Consider the following 17,971-nt stretch of genomic DNA (forward strand, 5'->3'; position numbering starts at 1 on the left):
AATGGTAGGTTGGAATGGTTAGTCTTAGGGATTTTGGGCAAGGTTCACTATTCTAGGGTTTGATTGCCCAAGTTGGGGATTTGAAGTGGGGATTACGGGAAAGGTCTATAAATTCAAGGTGAGCCATTAATCTTACTAAGATAGGTCCACTACACTATTTCCCCCTCCCAATTTGTAGTTTTCGTGGTTGGGTAGGGAGAATTCGGTCCCCAGGGGGGTTCCCCATTTGGCTTTGGAAAATGAGAGGGAAATAGATAAGTGTGTAGAGGGGGGGGGGTAGAGAGAATGGGTCTTACCTTAGATTGGCTGGTGATCCCTTGCTCCTCCCTTCTTCCTCCTCCTTTACTCTCCTCTCTTCCTTCTCTTGCTTTCATTTGGTAGGTAGAGAAATGAATGGGCAAGGGGTTCTATTTATAGCAACTTAAGTTGCCTAAGGGCTGTTTGGGGACATAATAAGTTTTCACTCATTACCGGTTTAAATCATCATTTGGTATTAACGAACCCACCTCGGGGTGTCTAGACATATTGACCTACTCCCCAACAGATTGTCCCAACATTTGGGAGTGGTTTGAGTTACTCGGGTGTGAGGGCTCGAGCCCCACGACAATTTAACCCATTATTGGCCAGTACACTCATCGGTGGATGCCCACCGACTGGTGTAGGCCAGTCGGTATAGCCTGAATTGGTCCCTTTTGTGTGGAATTGAACTTATTAGGTGAATGAGGCATACCCAATATGTTTTCAGTGTGTGGGCCCTTTTTGGTGTATTTTTCTATTCGGGTTCAAGAAAATCCCTTTAAGGTCTGAGGGCTTATACTGACCTCCTTTTTGTGTTTTGAAACCCTTCCAATTCTTGGAGCTTGAGTAGCAGGCACAAGTGGGGTCATCCTTCCCCTCTCGGCGAAAGATAGCTGCTACACAGTACCCATTGGTACTGATATCCTCCTGGGCCTCATCTGCATAGTCACAAAGAGGAAATTTAGGGTTCGGGTATAACATGAAAGGTGCTATTTTAGACAAAATTTGTGTTTTAGATGTTAATACAAGATTTTGAAACGAACCTTAATTGTATACTATGATCACCCATAGAGTTTCTCTTGAAAATATTTGTCACGGTACCCTATCGTATTCCATTCTATTGCCTCACTGACAAGAACTTTGCTGAAAAGTTCCCTTGGATTTTTGGTTTGATCTAGGCATATTCATAGCAAGGTTTAAGATTTCTCTCTAGCCACACATCTTGCTATCCCAAAAAAAGAGATCTGGCGAGATCCCACGGTGATCATGTATTTTTTTTGCGTTCAACTCACTGTTGGTCTTGGTGGGTATATATGGCCTTTGTAGCCCATGAAACTGTATATTTACCCTATTTTAGGCATTCTAAACACAATGGAAACATCATTTTTTTTAAAAATCAAACTCAAAATGGTACTTTGACTTTGTACCCTATGTAAGTAGTGGGTGGCTCTTTGGTCCACAACAGCTCTATAAACATCAACAACATACTAAAGATACCCAATCCTTGGGTAGATTTTTGTGAAACTAAATGAGCTGGATCGAGATCCACAACTACTGGCTGGTGCTTGACGGACTGGAACATGCACTGGCATGAATGGCTGGGGGGCTAGAACCCCGAAGATGCTATCCATAAAACTTGACCCAATGTGGTAGTGTGATTGACCCTCATACTTAGAGGCAAAGTGGAAAGAGCTGGCCTGTGGGTGTCCAAACTGACTATAATGACTATAGTTTGAATCGGTTGTCTCTGTGCCATATATAGCTGACGGTGCATGCAACTGCTCCCATGAATACCACTCTCCATACTTAAGCCTCCTAGAGTGTCAGTCAACCTCCTAATAGAGATGTCCATGGAGTCCACGCTATCTACTCCTCTCCTCCCGGTATTAATCAGCGATGTGAGCCTCTCTTGTAGGGTGTGGGGGAACGTGTACCATGGTCCATGTCTTGTGTGGCATGTGAGTCTCTCATGTGAACCGCACTGGCTCTTACTCTGGTTCAGTGTGATGGTACCTCTTGTGCATCACCCCATCACCACCATCATTACCACCATCATTACCATCACCATCCCCATCACTGTCCCCATCACCATCACCTTCTCCATCACCACCACCACCACCACCATAGTCTCTACTACTACCACCACCAGCAGGTCCTGCACCATCATCATCATCACTAGACTGTGACCAAATAGTTTTGGGCTCCACACCAACCCCAGTAGCTTGGGACTCAAAAGGCTTGGGTACCTGTGAAAGCACACGACCCTCTTGAGACCTACTCATCCACATTTGTACCCATTTGACTGGCTACCATGGGGTCGGGCCTACCCCTAGGCCTATCTGTAAGTGGCTCACCTCGATCCCTTGCCCATTGGTATAGGGGATCCTCCTCATCTGAGTCTTCTTAAAAAACGTGAGCAAGTTTGATTGGTTCACTGTTACCCATAATGCCTTGACGTATGTGTTGCACCTTCAAACTCATTGAAATGCATCAACATCAACTGTTGTAGCTTTTCGTGACCTGGTCGGTTCCATCTCTAGGTGTGTACCAGTGAGAATGTACTCCAATTGTGCTCACATCCAGATGCAGAACAAGGTTGGGAGAGCACCTTAATTGCTATCTTTCTCAAGTTAGGTGTATCTTTTCCATAGAGGACCTAGTGACCCACCATTCGCCAGGGGTACTTTGTCTTCCATCCACTGCTGCTACATGACCAAAACTCCCAGTAGCATCCCTGAATTCCTTTATCTATACATATTTCAAACATAAATACAAGTTAGTACATAATAGGGAATTCATTAGGATTAAGAAAACTATACATATTTCAAACATTTACCCACCTCAACGTTGCATGAAACCTGTAGATCAGGTTTAGAGACCAACTTTGCCAGCAGAAGTTCCACTGCTTCTAGCAATACTTCATCCATTCTTAGATTGTACTTGTAGTGAAACTTAGGCTTGAGATAATACACTGCAAATTCCATAAATAACTTGTTATTAAATGTAAAGTAACTTTAACTTGGACTATAGTTAAGTCCAAAACTCACCAGCTTTATGCAGTGGATGCATAAAATGTTTCTCCTATCTCTCCTCAATAATTTTGATGTAAGATTTTGCACCCCCTAGAATGGATGCTCTCACCTTCTCTTTTATCTTTCTTCATATGGCAAGGTAGGCTGAGCCAACCCGAGCTAAGATCTCAAATGGGCCAATGTATCTCGGGCTTAACTTCCCCTTTCTATGAAATCTTTGCAATCCTTTAGTAGGAGAGATCTTGAGAAACACCTTTTCTCCTAGCTGAAATTCAATGTCTTTTCTGCGGGTGTCTGCATAGCTCTTTTGACGAGACTGAGCTGCTTTAATCCGTTCTCGAATAACATTGACCTTGTCACAAGTCATCTGTATCATTTCAGGTCCTAACATTTGGCGTTCGCCTACCTCATCCCAATACAGAGGAGTCCTGCACTTCCTACCATACAATGCCTCATACGGAGCCATCCCAATTGTAGCTTGGCAACTGTTGTTATAGGCAAACTCCAGAAGGGGTATATACTCTACCCAACTACCACACATTTCCATTGTACATGCCCTGAGCATGTCTTCTAATATCTGTATGGTTCACTCCGACTGACCATCAGTCTGTGGGTGAAAAGCAATACTCAAATTCAACTATGATCCTAAGGCATGCTGGAAGCTTTTTCAAAATCTGGAAGTGAATCTTGGGTCCCTATCTGACACAATGCTCACTGCCACTCCATGCAAGCACACTATGTTATCCATACAAAGTTGTGCTAATTTGGCCATATAGAACTTGGTCTTAATGGGAATGAAATGAGCAGTCTTAGTAAGCCAATCGACGATCACCCATATCGCGTCCATCCCCTTAGGTGTGCATGGTAGTCTGGTGATGAAGTCCATTGTAATTCTATCCCACTTCCATTCTGGTACTGGGAGTGGCTGAAGAGTACCAAAGGTCGATGCCTCTCAGCTTTTACTTTTTGGCATGTAAGACAAGTTGCTACATATAGAGCTATTGTGACTTTCATGCTTGGCCAGCAGTAATTTTGTTTGAGGTCTTTATACATCTTTGTACTTCCTGGGTGGAGTGAGTACTCGGAGCTATGTGCTTCTCGCACTATCTTGTCTTGTATATCCAAATCATCGGGTGCACACAATCTACCTCGAAACATCAATGCCCCATCACTGGCTAAAACAAAATCTAGGTCGTTTATTGTTTGATCTTGAACCTTCACTTTGATCCACTGCAATTCAGGATCCAAAGGTTGTTTCATTATTACCTCTTGCCTAATAGTCGGATGCACCTGTAGAGCCATCAAGGATACAGTCAGCCATTTAAGGTTTTCTGGTTGACCTTCAAACTCTAAGGTTGCTCCTTCATATGAGAGAGCTTCATCCATCAGCGTCGCCTCTTGTACAAGTGGTGGGCTGACTGCTAAGTATGAGAGTGACATAGTCTGTGCCTTCTGACTCAACGCATCTGCCACTACATTAGCCTTGCCGGGATGATACTGAATATCGTAGTCATAATCCTTCATGAGCTCAAGCCATCTCCTCTGCCTCATGTTCAAATCTTTCTGGGTGAAAAAGTACTTAAGGCTTTTGTGATCACTGTATATCTCGCACTTCTCCCCATACAAATAATATCGCCAAATCTTAAGGGCAAAAATGACTGTGGTTAGTTCCAAGTCATGAGTGGGGTAGTTCTTCTCATACTCCTTTAGTTGTCGGGATGCATACGCTATTACCTTACCGCATTACATGAGAACACAACCCAAACCAACTTTGGAAGCATCAGTGTAGACAGTCATCCCACCTGTGCATTCAGGGATGGTTAACACAGGGGCCGACACCAACCTCTTCTTCAATTTCTGGAAACTCTTCTCACATTCCTCTACCCAGTCGAATTTCACACCCTTTTTGGTTAATTTAGTCATTGGTGCTGAGATTCGAGCAAAATTTTCAATGAAACACCGGTAATATCCAGCCAAACCCAAGAAGCTTCTAATTTCAGTGACATTTTTAGGGCTTTTCCACTCTACTACTACTTTCACCTTATCAGGATCCACCTCGATTCCGGCCTTAGACACTACGTGCCCCAGGAATCTAACTTGCTCAAGCCAAAAATCACATTTGCTGTATTTGGCAAACAATCGTTGTTCTCTCAACCTCTGTAACACCATTCTCAAATGTTGAGTGTGCTCCTCTTCTGTCTTGGAGTAGATCAAGATGTCATCAATAAAAATAGTTATCCATTTATCGAGGACATCGTGAAATATTCGATTCATTAAATCCATGAATGCTGCCGGTGCATTGGTTAACCCAAAAGATAACACTAGGAACTCATAGTGACCATACCGAGTCCTGAATGCTGTCTTGGGTATGTCGCTGCTCTTTATCTTGAGCTGATAATAGCCTGATCGAAGGTCTATCTTTGAAAATACCTTGGCACCTTGCAGTTGGTCAAATAAATCATCAATGTGTGGCAATGGATATCGGTTCTTAATGGTTAGCTTATTTAATTCCCGATAATCGATGCACATACGCAAGCTGCCATCCTTCTTCTTGACAAACAATACTGGGGCACCCTAAGGTGAAACACTTGGGCGAATAAACCCCTTTTCCAATAATTCCTGCAAATGCATCTGCAACTCCTTCAGTTCGGCTGGTACCATCCGGTATGGGGCTTTAGACACTGGAGCTGCTCCAGGAATCAAGTCTATGGCAAACTCCAACTCTCTATCAGGCGGTAAATGCACCAGATCATCTGGAAAGACATCGGGAAACTCTTTAACCACCTTTACCTCTTCTAGTTGTGCATCCAATTTCTTCCCACTGATCTCCACTGGGCACGGCCCATACGCCTCCTTCAACTGTGTAACTTTACCAGTAGGCATACTAACAATCATCCCATGATCTAGGGTCCTGAGTGGCATGCCAAGTTTCTCAGCAAATCTCTTAGATACGAATGAATGTGTAGCTCCTGAATCGAATAAAACATAGGTTGGTATGCCCGATATAGATAGGACACCTATTGTAACAATGCATATAATTTCAGCAAGTCATCAATATTTAACATAAGGAAATACTTAAATTTAAAATGTACCTGCTACCACTTCTGTGCTGGCCTCAGCTTCCTCAGCTGATAGGGCATACATCCTTCCCTGCGGTTGATTCCCCCGAGTTAAGGGAGGTCGGTACACAGAGGGCTGACTAGAGGGCAAGGCTGATCTGACCCGACAGTCTTTTGTATAGTGCCCATAGGAATGGCAATTAAAGCAACAGATCTGTGATGTTGAAACTGGGGCGGGGCCCCTCTCCACTTGACCCGTTGAAGATAGAGGTCAGGGCGGCCTTGGAACTGTAGGTACTGCACTAGTGTTTGGGCGAAAAGATGTAGAGCCCGAATCACCAGCTGGTCGAGGAGGGTAGCCAGATGGCCTATAGGGCTACTTGTATGTAGGCCCAGAACTGTACGACCCTCGGTATGCCTTGGCGGAGTTGCCCATATCCGGAAGTGGATTTGTTCTCTTCCACAGTCCAGGTGTGAGGGACTGTTCTCCCTTCTGCTTATCTTCCATAGTCTTGGCCTTCTGCACAATCTGGCCATAATCAGTCAAATCTAAGACCTCAAGTACCGACCCAATGGATGCCTTTAGGCCCTTCAGAAATCTTGTAGCCTTCTCTTCAGCTGTCCTCATATGCCTGGGGGTAAAATGGAACAAGCTCTCAAATTGCTGCTGATACTCAAGGATAGTCTTACCTCCTTGAGTTAAGGCCATAAATTTCGTCTCCTTGCGGTCTCTGAAGCTGCGTGGGTAATGACTGTCCAAGAACAACTCCTTGAACTGTTCCCAGGTGGATTCCAGATGGGCGGCCAACAATATAGGCTTAGAGGCTTGCCACTAAGAGTTGGCCTCCTTCTTGAGTTGCAACCCCGCACAAATGAGTTTCTGTGCATCAGTGCACTCAATCACCTCAAATATTTTCTCCAACCCTTAGATCCACTGGTCCGGTTCCAGAGGATCACTCCCCACCTTAGAGAATACAAGTGGCAAGTTCCTCTTGAATGACTCCACTACCTTTGACGTATTATTCGTCGGCGGGTAATTGGGAGCATAAGCTGGATAGTAAGGGTATGGAGGGGGCACCACATACGGAGGAATACTGAATGGTGGAATTGGAGGGGTACCTCCCACTTGTGGCCCCGTACCAGACCCTACAGGCGGGTCCTGTGGAGTAAGTATCCGGGGTGCTTGACCTGTTTGAGAAAGGTCTAGTTGTTACTGTATAGCAGCCATAAATGCTTGCTGTTGCTGAAGCATTTGTTGCTGGAGAGCCTGTTGTGACTGCTGAATTATGGTAGGAACATCCCCCGGAGTAATAACCGGTGGAGGGTCCGGATGTCGTCATAGGTGGGTCCCCTTGTGCCCCACCCTGACCAAAGGTCTCTGGAGGTTGTGGAAGTGAGGTTTGCCCCATAAAGCGGGACCTTCTGGGATTCGGTGGTCGACCGACCAGACGAGGATCACGCGAGGCACCTCGTGCATTGCTACTGGATCTAGTACGTACCATCATATCCCTGTACCTGGAACATATCATACACCACATTGGTTAAACACCATAGAATTGATATCGGCACATAATTATATGCCAACACGCAGGGTATTATAGTGTATGATAGTTTACAACTAACCGCAACTTAATTCCAAAAATACAGGGCTAGTGCTTTAGTAAGTATGACAATGGTCCCACTTGACCATAACATATTATCATAAGAATAATAATAATAATAACCTTTTTTTTTCAAGTTTTCTCTCAACCGGTGGGCTACCACCGCGGGCTGGTTGGGCCTTCGATCGGCCTGCCGATCCAAATCTTCAATCGACGGGCTGATACCGGTGGGCTGGTTGGCCCGCCAGTCCTACCCAAGCAAGAAAAACAAACAGGGCTTTTAAGCCCCTGTTCCTCCTGTTTCTCCCATCTTTCTCTCTCTCTCTCTCTCTCTCTCAGGTGATTTTAAAGAGCTTCTTGACGCTTCCACTCGCGATCTCACTCAACGATCCGACGGTTTTGGGAAGACTCAACCCCTCTACTTATAAGTAAGTTTCTTCCTCATTTTCTTCTCAAAACTTGCATTTTGGGGGTAGAACTCATGAGTAGTCTTCAATCTCAATTCCTTTCCGTGTTTTCTTCTATAGAACAGTGATTTCATGTGAATGTGATGTTCTCTCTGTGATTTGTTTCTAGTTTTAGGATTTACTTCTCACTTTTTGAAAGAAAACCCCAACCGTGCCCTAGTTTTCTCAAATTTGGGGATTTCTTCAATTTTTGCTCTTTTCTTCCCAATTAATAACTCAAATACAATGCCTTATGTTTGATTTGTACTTGACATGCTATAGAGATCATAGAAAGTCCCGTATGTTTGAAATCCCATTTCTTCCCATGAAAAACCCATCCTTTTGTGTTGGGTTTCTTTGATTCTTTTTACATCCTTTCATATTTGTGGACCTCAATAGCATATTAGCAGATGTTTTTGCATATTCTTGATTGCACTATAATGGCATTTCAATCTTAGACCTGTAGCTTCAAGCTTTACTTTATTGTGAGTCTTTTAACTTCTTTTCTTAGATTGAACTTGCACATTGAGAATTGGGGTTTTTCCATTCCTTAGTTGCCATGCATTATATGCCTTTTGTCACTTTTCTATTTTGCCATAATTTGTCTTGTCACTTACCATACACTTCATCCATATATTTTCTATCATTCATCGCTTATCACATTTTGTCATATTTCTATTTCGCCATGATTTAGATTTTGGGGCTTCCTCTTATTGCTCACCCACCTACTTATTCCCTTTGTTATTCCCTTTTTCCCTTACTCACCATTTTTTCCTCTTTTCTTTCCAGGATGTCATCTCGCAAAGGCAAAGAACCCGCATCCTCTTCTACTCGGTGTAAGACCACCGCTTCCAAACGGAAGAGTGCGGGGACTAGTTCTTCAGCCCCCCACACAGGGCGACCCGGACCTGCCCCTATTGATCCTTCCGACTATGACGAGGAACTCTTCCGTTGTTCAGAGGCAGCAACCAACTGGAAGGCCTTCCTGAAGAGGTCTGTAATGATGGAGAAGACTGTGGTAGTTGACGACTTCCACAAGGTTCAACTTCAGGAGAGGTTCACCGCATTGAGTTGGCAGTCTATCCTCCACATAGACCGCCCATGCTACGAGTAGCTGGTTCGTAGATTCTACTATAACCTGGAGGTTTCCTACCAGTATGGAGAGTATGTGATAATTCGTATGGTGAAGGGGGTGGACATTCAGCTGACCGTGGACACCCTGGCTAGTATTTAGGGTATCTCTTCAGCTGGGCACCGTTTCTATAGTCCTGCCACGAGTAAGCCCATGGGTTCGTTCATGAGTTCAGAGACACTGGACCACATCTATGGGACCATTTGTGGCAGCAGGGAGCGTCTGGATTCTGAGACATCATTTTACCCCGAGGTTCGTGTGTTTGCCCACTTGGTCCAGTTCAACTTGCTCCCCAGAGGAGGTCATCGGAACCAAGTGGGCTTTATGGCAGCCTTCTTAGCCTTCTACATTTATAGGGCCTTAGAGGGAGGTGCCGAGCAATTGTGCTTACCTTACGTCATCCTCAAGACGATGGAGCACCATACTTCTCACCCTGAGGATGGAGGATTTCCATATGGCAGGATCCTCACCAGGATTTTTGAGTTCTTTGGAGTGGACCTGAGTGGAGAGGAGGGGAAGATGCCAGCAAATAAATTTGACAGGGGAAATCTATTGAGGATGGGTCTCCACACTCTTATGGACGTACCTCAGAGAGAAGGAGCTCAGAGAGGTAGGGATAGGGGGGCTGCCCCTAGAGAGGATGTTCCCATGGAGGAAGAATCTAGTGAGGAGGATGAGGACTATGTTCCTCATGGTGGGGAGGATGATCTGGTGGACAAGGACATCCTTGAGGAGGTGCCTCATGAGTCGAGAGGTGCTGATCCTGGCTTTACTAGAGCTGCAGGCCCACAACATAGAGCCCCACCACCTGAGAGTGGTGCATTTGATTTTGAGGGCATGATGTCTACTATGAGGGCTTTGAAGGACGGGTAAGATCAGCTGTTAAGAAGACTGGAGGAGAGTGCTTCTAGGGAGGAACGCATCCTGGAGAGGCAGGCTACTTTGGAGAATTCCTTTCTCAGACTGGGCCAGGACTTGGATACAACGACCAATGCCATTTCAATAGATTTTGATTGACTTCGGAGGGATGTACAGCTGGTGAACTCGAGGTTTGACTACTACGACCGTCGACTCAACATTAACTCTAGACCTCAGGTGAACGGAGTAGTAGTATTGGACGATGACGATGACGATGATCAGTGAGGACTTAGCTCGTCCACACCAGCTTCTCACCTGTTTCATTTTGTTGATCTTATTGTATTTTTTTCTTTCTTTTCTCATTCTTTGTACTTTCTCTGTAACTGGACTTATTTGTGGGGTGATGTGTTTTGATGGTGGTTTGTGGTGAATTTGTATGTTTGAATACTTGTGTAGTTTAGTTGTGGTGTCTTTTGCTAATTATGATTATTGATATATATATATCTGTTGTTTATCAGGTGTTTGAATGGAAATTTTTAGAAATCTTGTTTTGTGCCGTTATGCTGCCAAAATTTTGTCAAACTCGTACTCGATGGGTTATGACATCAATTAATTAACCTTTCATTTTCTCTCACACATGCCATGAATGCAATATCTAAATGTAACCATTTTTATTACTTTCTTTCTTCGGCCTTTATCTCTTTAAAGTTTTTACATTAACCCAATCCCATTTCCTATTATAGATTCTATGGGGTCTAAAGGTATGCTGTGAGTGGAATAGAGCATCACGCTCTGATACCACCGTTGTCACACACCGTTCACACAGAACCGGGCCAGTGACCGGGTTAACACCGGTTCACCCAAACCTGCCAGGATCATCTGATACACTATCCAACCACAGCATACACACAACCAAGAAAGTGTTCATCAGTTCAACAGAAGGCTTAATTTACCTGTAAATATTCCCATTATACTTGATACCCAAATTGTAATACATAGTTAAGTACATGTGGGCCCGCAGGTATGATATTTACACAAAATGATACAATTTACATATCAAGTACACAAAAGGGATCATCAAAACCACAAAGGGTATAGCTCAGCTCGGTATCAAAAGTAGAGCTCAACTCGGCATCAAAGGTAAAGCTCAGCTCGGTATCAATAGTAAAGCTCAGCTCGGTATCAGAACTGCAGTCCCACAGCATAGCCCTCGCACAAGCAATCCGTGACATGCTCTAATTCCTCGGGGACCCACCAATCCTCTTCAGGGAATTCGACTGTGGGGCCCGACCCGTGCTCTTCAGATTGATGACTTGCAAAATCATCTAAAAGAGGTGCACACGTGGGATGAGCTCACTAGCTCAGTAAGTGAAAAGGACCACACATAGTCCACACAACAAATCACAACCATATGCACTATATGTTATGCAATTCATTTTTAATCACATCCACCTAAACAACATTGCTAAGTCCTTAGTTTAGTGCTGCTACAACCACAGTGCACGTATACTTTGGGTACGAGCCGCGAACTCCATCCCGCGATATGCCCATAAGGCTGTCGGAGAAGGCCCACCGTGAGTACTTGAAAAAGTAAAACATGCCGACAACCGGCTCTCAACATAAAGTAAATGACAGAAATAAAGGTGCTGACTCCAGTAATTTAAAAGCAGTACGATTGGCCCTCTTGAATATACCATCGGGGTTGCCGACTGTCCTAATGACTAGTCGGGAGTATGTCTAACCACCACAGTGACCTGACAACCGTGATCACTGCTTCCCCCCAAATGGTGACCCAACACCTCAACCCCTGTTGGGAAGGGTCGTAGCACGGGAAGATGATAATCCTAAACCGTATGCTCCTATATGACATAGTACGATTGTATAGTACCACCGCATCCCATTCCATGGGCCACCAATGCACTTGTTTCCAAGCCGACTACGGCATCTAGTCTATTAATGCATCATGCACAATGATGTCAACATTCATCACATAAGCATATCATCATTTGGCATTAAGAAATAAACACAGCACACATGGCATAAAATATAAGGATGGCTAAGCTACATAGCATTTGCATGATGACATAGCTAGTCTAGATACAATTAGATGAATGCTAAACAAGCCTTGAAACAAGGCCAAACGTCCTCTCCCCACTTACCTGTAGTGTACAAAGACTCACGCCTGGTACGGGTAAGATCCGGTGCGAGAAGCGTAAGATTTGGTGAACCTATCATGAGTGAAAGGGATTAGCATTTCACCACTTTGGGGTCAAAACTAATAAGATTTTGTGATTAAATCATGTTTAGAATCCTAAAAGAAGGTTGCACGTCTATTTTGGGTCCATTTGGACGAAAAAAATCACGTTGAGAGTCTCTCGGGTGGGTCGGACAACCCACCTGTCATGACCCACCAGTCAGACCCACCGGTCATGACCGGCGGGCAGGTCAGCCCACCGGTTTGGCCCGCCTGTCAGGCCCACCGGTTGGCCCCAAGGGTCCTACTAAGATCGGCGGGCAGGTTGGCCCGCCGGTTGGCCCCGAGGGCTGGCCCTCTCAGGCGGGTGCCCTCAGGCAGGCCATTTGGCCCACTGGTCTTGGCAGGAAAATGCCATTTTTCCCCAAACTTTTCCCAACCTTTGGGGAATCAAATTGGGCTTTTCCAAACCCATTCTTCACACATTCAAGGTCTCATAAGATGGTTCTAACATAGATCTAGGTTATATTCAAGGAATGGAAGCCATCTTACCTTCTTTGCCTAAGAACTCGTTCAAAGACCCCAAAATCACTTCAAATCACCAATGCTCCTCCAACCGTGGAAACACTCCTTCAAATCCTTCAAAATCAACCCATAAACCATCTATTAAACCTCAGATTCATCATCCCAAAGGGGATCTACGAGACCTCAAGAAACTCTACTCAAATCAAGGGTTTCATTTGGGTATGGTGAAAGTTTAAGGAACCTAGCCTTTGCTCACCTCTAAACGTAGATCTCGCATTGGAGATCACTCTTCCGGCGTCGGAATGGGAAGATCAAACCTCGGCACCACTGAAATCCATCTCTTCTTCCTCTTCCTTCTCTTTTCCTCTTCTTTCCCTTCTTTTCTCTCTCCTCTTAACTCTTCTCACCAAACGTCCGAGTGTCATAAATGAGAAAAAGGAAAAATATAATGATAGCTATTTATACGTTTTGAGACATCTTGTAACCTCATGGGTGGGTCACTCAGGTGGGCAGATGCGCCCACCTATGACCGCCCACCTGAGGGCCGAAAATTGGTCACCAAGTGGGATTTTGACAGAATTCGACTCTCGGCACGAATCTCACTCTTGGCATAAGGTATATTATACTTATGTGCTTTAAGATACGGCTACATACCTGCTTTATCCGTACATGGCCTTATGATATGTGCATGTACACGGCTTGGGTACACCCATCTCCTCTGGCACTGACTCAGACTTGTCTGGCCAGCCAGTGTTCAAAGTCACCCTTACCATCATGGTCCATAAGGAAGCCGCCTTAACCCTCTCTGGTTCGAGTCTTGCATGGTTAAACCGGGTTAACCATGTAATCAGATCGGGTTTAAGAAGTAGGGTATCACAGTTGCTGTATAGCAGCCATAAATGCTTGCTGCTGCTGAAGCATTTGTTGCTGGAAAGCCTGTTGTGACTGCTGAATTATGGTAGCAACATCACCCGGAGTGATGACCGGTGGAGGGTTCAGAAGTATAGTCACAGGTGGGTCCCCTTGTGCCACACCCTGACCAAAGGTTTCTGGAGGTTGTGGGAGGGGGATTTGCCCCACAGAGCGAGACCTTCTAGGATTCGGTGGTCGACCGACCGGACGAGGACCACGCGAGGTACCCCATGCATTGCTACCGGATCTAGTACGTACCATCGTATCCTTGCACCTAGAACATACCATACACAACATTGGTTAAGCACCCTAGAATTTATATCGGCACATAATCATATGCCAACACACAGGGTATTATAGTGTATGATGTTTTGCAACTAGCATAGCTTAATCCCGAAAATACAGTGCTAGTGCTTCAACAAGTAGTACAATGGTCCCACTCGACAATATGGTGCTAGCCACACACCCTCTTTTTTTTTTTTCAAGTTTTCTCCCAACCGGCGGGCTGACCCGAGGCGGAACATGAACAGGGCTTTTAAGCCCTGTTTCATATGTTTTTCTCCTATTTCTTCCCCCCTTCTCTCTCTCATGTGATTTTTGAGAGTTCCTTGACGCTTCCACTCGCGATCTCACTCAACGATCCTGCGGATTTTGGGAAGATTCAACTCCTCTACTCTCAAGTAAGTCTCTTCCCCCTTTTTCTTCTTAGAACGTGTACTTTGGGGGTAGAATCCATGTGTAGTCCTCAACCGAGATTTTTTTTCGTGTTTCTTTCCATAGAACAATGATTCCATGAGAATGTGATGTTTTCTTTGTGATTTATTTCCAGTTTTAGGCTGTACTTCTCAATTTATGAGAGAAAACCCAACCGTGCCCTAATTTTCTCTAATTTGGGGCTTTCTTCTATCTTTACCCTTTTCTCCCCAACTAATGACTCAAATGAGTTTCCTTATGCTTGGTTTGCACTTAAAATGTTGGAGAGATCATGGAAAGACGTGTATGCTTGAAATCCCATCTCTCTCCATGAAAATCCATCTCTTTTCCATGAAAATCCATCTCTTTTGTGTCGGGTTTCTTTGATTCTCTTTTCACCACTTCATACTTGTGGATTCCTTGCACCTCAATGTCATAATAGAAGATGTCTTTGCATATTCTAGATTGTATAACGATGGCATTTCATTCACAGACATGTAAGCTTCAAGCTTTACTCTATTGTGAGACTTTTCATGTTTCTTAGATTGAACTTGCACATTGAGAATTGGGGTTTTTCTATCATTCCTCACTTGCCATGCTTTATATGCCTTTTGTTACATTTCTATTTTGCACTGTGCTAGTGGATATCATGTTTTGGGGCTTCCTCCTATTCATTTCTCCATGATTTATCCACTTCTCTTTCTATCATAATCCACATTATGTATTGTACTTGCTCACCCATCTATTTGTTTCCTTTTTTATTCCTCATCCTTACTTATCATTCTTTCTCCTCTTTTCTTGCCAGGATGTCTTCTCGCAAGGGCAAAGTTCCCGCATCCTCTTCTACTCGGCGTAAGACCACCACTTCCAAACAGAAGAGTGCAAGGACTAGTTCCCTAGCCCCTCGCCCAAGGCGACCAGGACAGGAACCTATCGATCATTCAGATTACGATGAGGGACTCTTCCGAAGTTTAGAGGCAGCAACCAATTGGTAGGCCTTCCTAAAGAGGTCTGTGATGATGGAGAAGACCGTGGTAGTCAGTGACTTCCAGAAGGCTCAGCTTCATGAGAGGTTCACCACACTGGGTTGGAAGTCTATCATCAACATAGACCGTCCGTGCTATGAGCAACTGGTTCGTAGATTCTACTACAATTTGGAGGTCTCTTACCAGTATGGAGAGTATGTGATAACTAGCATGGTGAAGGGGGTGGACATTCACCTGACTGTGGACACCCTGGCTAGCATTTTGGACATCTCTTCAGTTGGGTAGCATTTCTACAGTCCTCCAAGGAGTAAGCCCGTGGGCCCATCCTTGAGTTTGGAGACGTAGGACCATATCTATGAGACCATCTGTGGCAGCAGGGAGCGTTCGGATTCCGAGACGTCATTTTACCCAAAGGTTCGTGTGTTTGTCCGTTTGGTCCAGTTCAATTTGCTCCCCAGAGGAGGTCACCGAAACCAGGTAGGCTTCATGGCAGCCTACTTAGTCTTCTGCATTTATAAGGCCTTAGAGGGAGGTGCCGAGCACTTATGCTTGCCTTACGTCATCCTCAAGACTATGGAGCACCATACCTCACACCCCGAGGACGGAGGGTTTCCATATGGTAGGATCCTCACTAGGATCTTTGAGTTCTTTGGGGTGGACCTAAGTAGTGAGGAGGGTAAGACTCCAGCAGATAAGTTTGACAGGGGAAATCTATTAAGGATGGGTCTCCACACTCTCATGGATGTACCTAAGAGAGCAGGAGCTCAAAGAGGCAGGGATAGGAGGAATGCCCATAGGGAGGATGTTCCTATGGAGGAGGAGACCAGTGAGGAGGATGAGGATTATGTTCCTCAATGCGAGGAGGAGGATTTTATGGACGAGGATATCCTCGAGGAGGAGCCTCTTGACTTGAGAGGTGCTGATCCTGGCTTCACGAGGGCTGCAGGCCCACAACATAGAGCCCCACCACCTGAGAGTGGTGCATTTGATTTTGAGGGCATGATGTCTACTATGAGGGCTTTGAAGGACGGGCAAGATCAGCTGTTAAGAAGACTGGAGGAGAGTGCTTCTAGGGAGGAACGCATCCTGGAGAGGCAGGCTACTTTGGAGAATTCCTTTCTCAGACTGGGCCAGGACTTGGATACAACGGCCAATGCCATTTTAGCAGATTTTGACCGACTTTGGAGGGATGTACAGCTGGTGAACTCGAGGTTCGACTACTATGACCGTCGACTCAACATTAATTCTAGACCTCAGGTGAACGGAGTAGTAGTATTGGACGATGATGAGGATCTCTGAGGACTTAGCTCGCCTGTCTACATCAGCTTCTCACTTGTTTCCATGTTATTGATCTTATTATACATAATTTTTTTTTCTTTGTACTTTCTCTGTCATTGGACTTACTTGTGGGGTGTTATGTTTTGTTGGTGGTTTGTGGTAAGTTTTGTATGTTTGATAACTTATCGTAGTGTAGTTGTGGCGTCATTTGTTAATTATGCTCATTGATATATATATATATATATATATATGTTGTCTATCAGGTGTTTGTGTGTGAAAATTTTTTGGAAATCTTGTTTTGCGTCGTTATGCTGTTGAAATTTCGTTAAATTCGTACTCGATGGGTGATGACATCAATTAAATAATCTTTTATTGATTCCAAGTAATTTTCTCTCATGCATGCCATGAATGCAATAACTAAATACAACCATTTTTTTTTTCTTTTAACTCTTTAAAGCTTTTTCATTTACCCAATCCCATTTCCTATTATAAATTCTGTGGGGTCTATATGGTATGCTGTGAGTGAATAGAGCATCACGCTTTGATACCACCATTGTCACACCCCGTTCACACAGAACCGAACTGGTGACAGGGTTAACTCCGGTTAACCCAAACCTGCCAGGATCATACAGTATCCAACCATAGCATACACACATCTAAGATTAATGTTTAAAAGTTCAGCGGAAGACTTAATTTACTTGTAAATACCCCAATATACTTGATACCCAAATTGTAGTATATAGATAAATACATGTGGACCCGCAGGTATGATATTTACACAAAAAGAATAACAATTCACGTATCAAGTACACAAAAAGGGGTCATCAAAAGAATAAAAAAGTATAACCCTGCACGGCATCAATACTACGGTCCCGCAGCACAGCCTTCGCACGTGCAATCCGTGTCGTGCTCATATTCCTCGGGAACCCACCAATCCTCTTCGGGGAATTCAATTGTGAGGCCCGACCCTTGATCCCCAGGCTGGTGACTTGCAAAATCATCTAAAAGAGGTGTACACGTGGGATGAGCTCACTAGCTCAGTAAGTGAAAAGGAGGACCACACAACAGTCCACACAACAATCACAACCATATGCACTATATGCTATGCAATTCATTTTTCATCACATCCACCTAAACAACATTACTAAGTCTTTGGTTTAGTACTACTATAACCACAGTGCACGTATACTCTGGGTATGAGCCGTGAACTCCATCCCGCGATACGCCCATAGGGCTG

This window comes from Macadamia integrifolia, chromosome 9 (genome assembly GCF_013358625.1).
Source record: "Macadamia integrifolia cultivar HAES 741 chromosome 9, SCU_Mint_v3, whole genome shotgun sequence".
Lineage (NCBI taxonomy): Eukaryota > Viridiplantae > Streptophyta > Magnoliopsida > Proteales > Proteaceae > Macadamia > Macadamia integrifolia.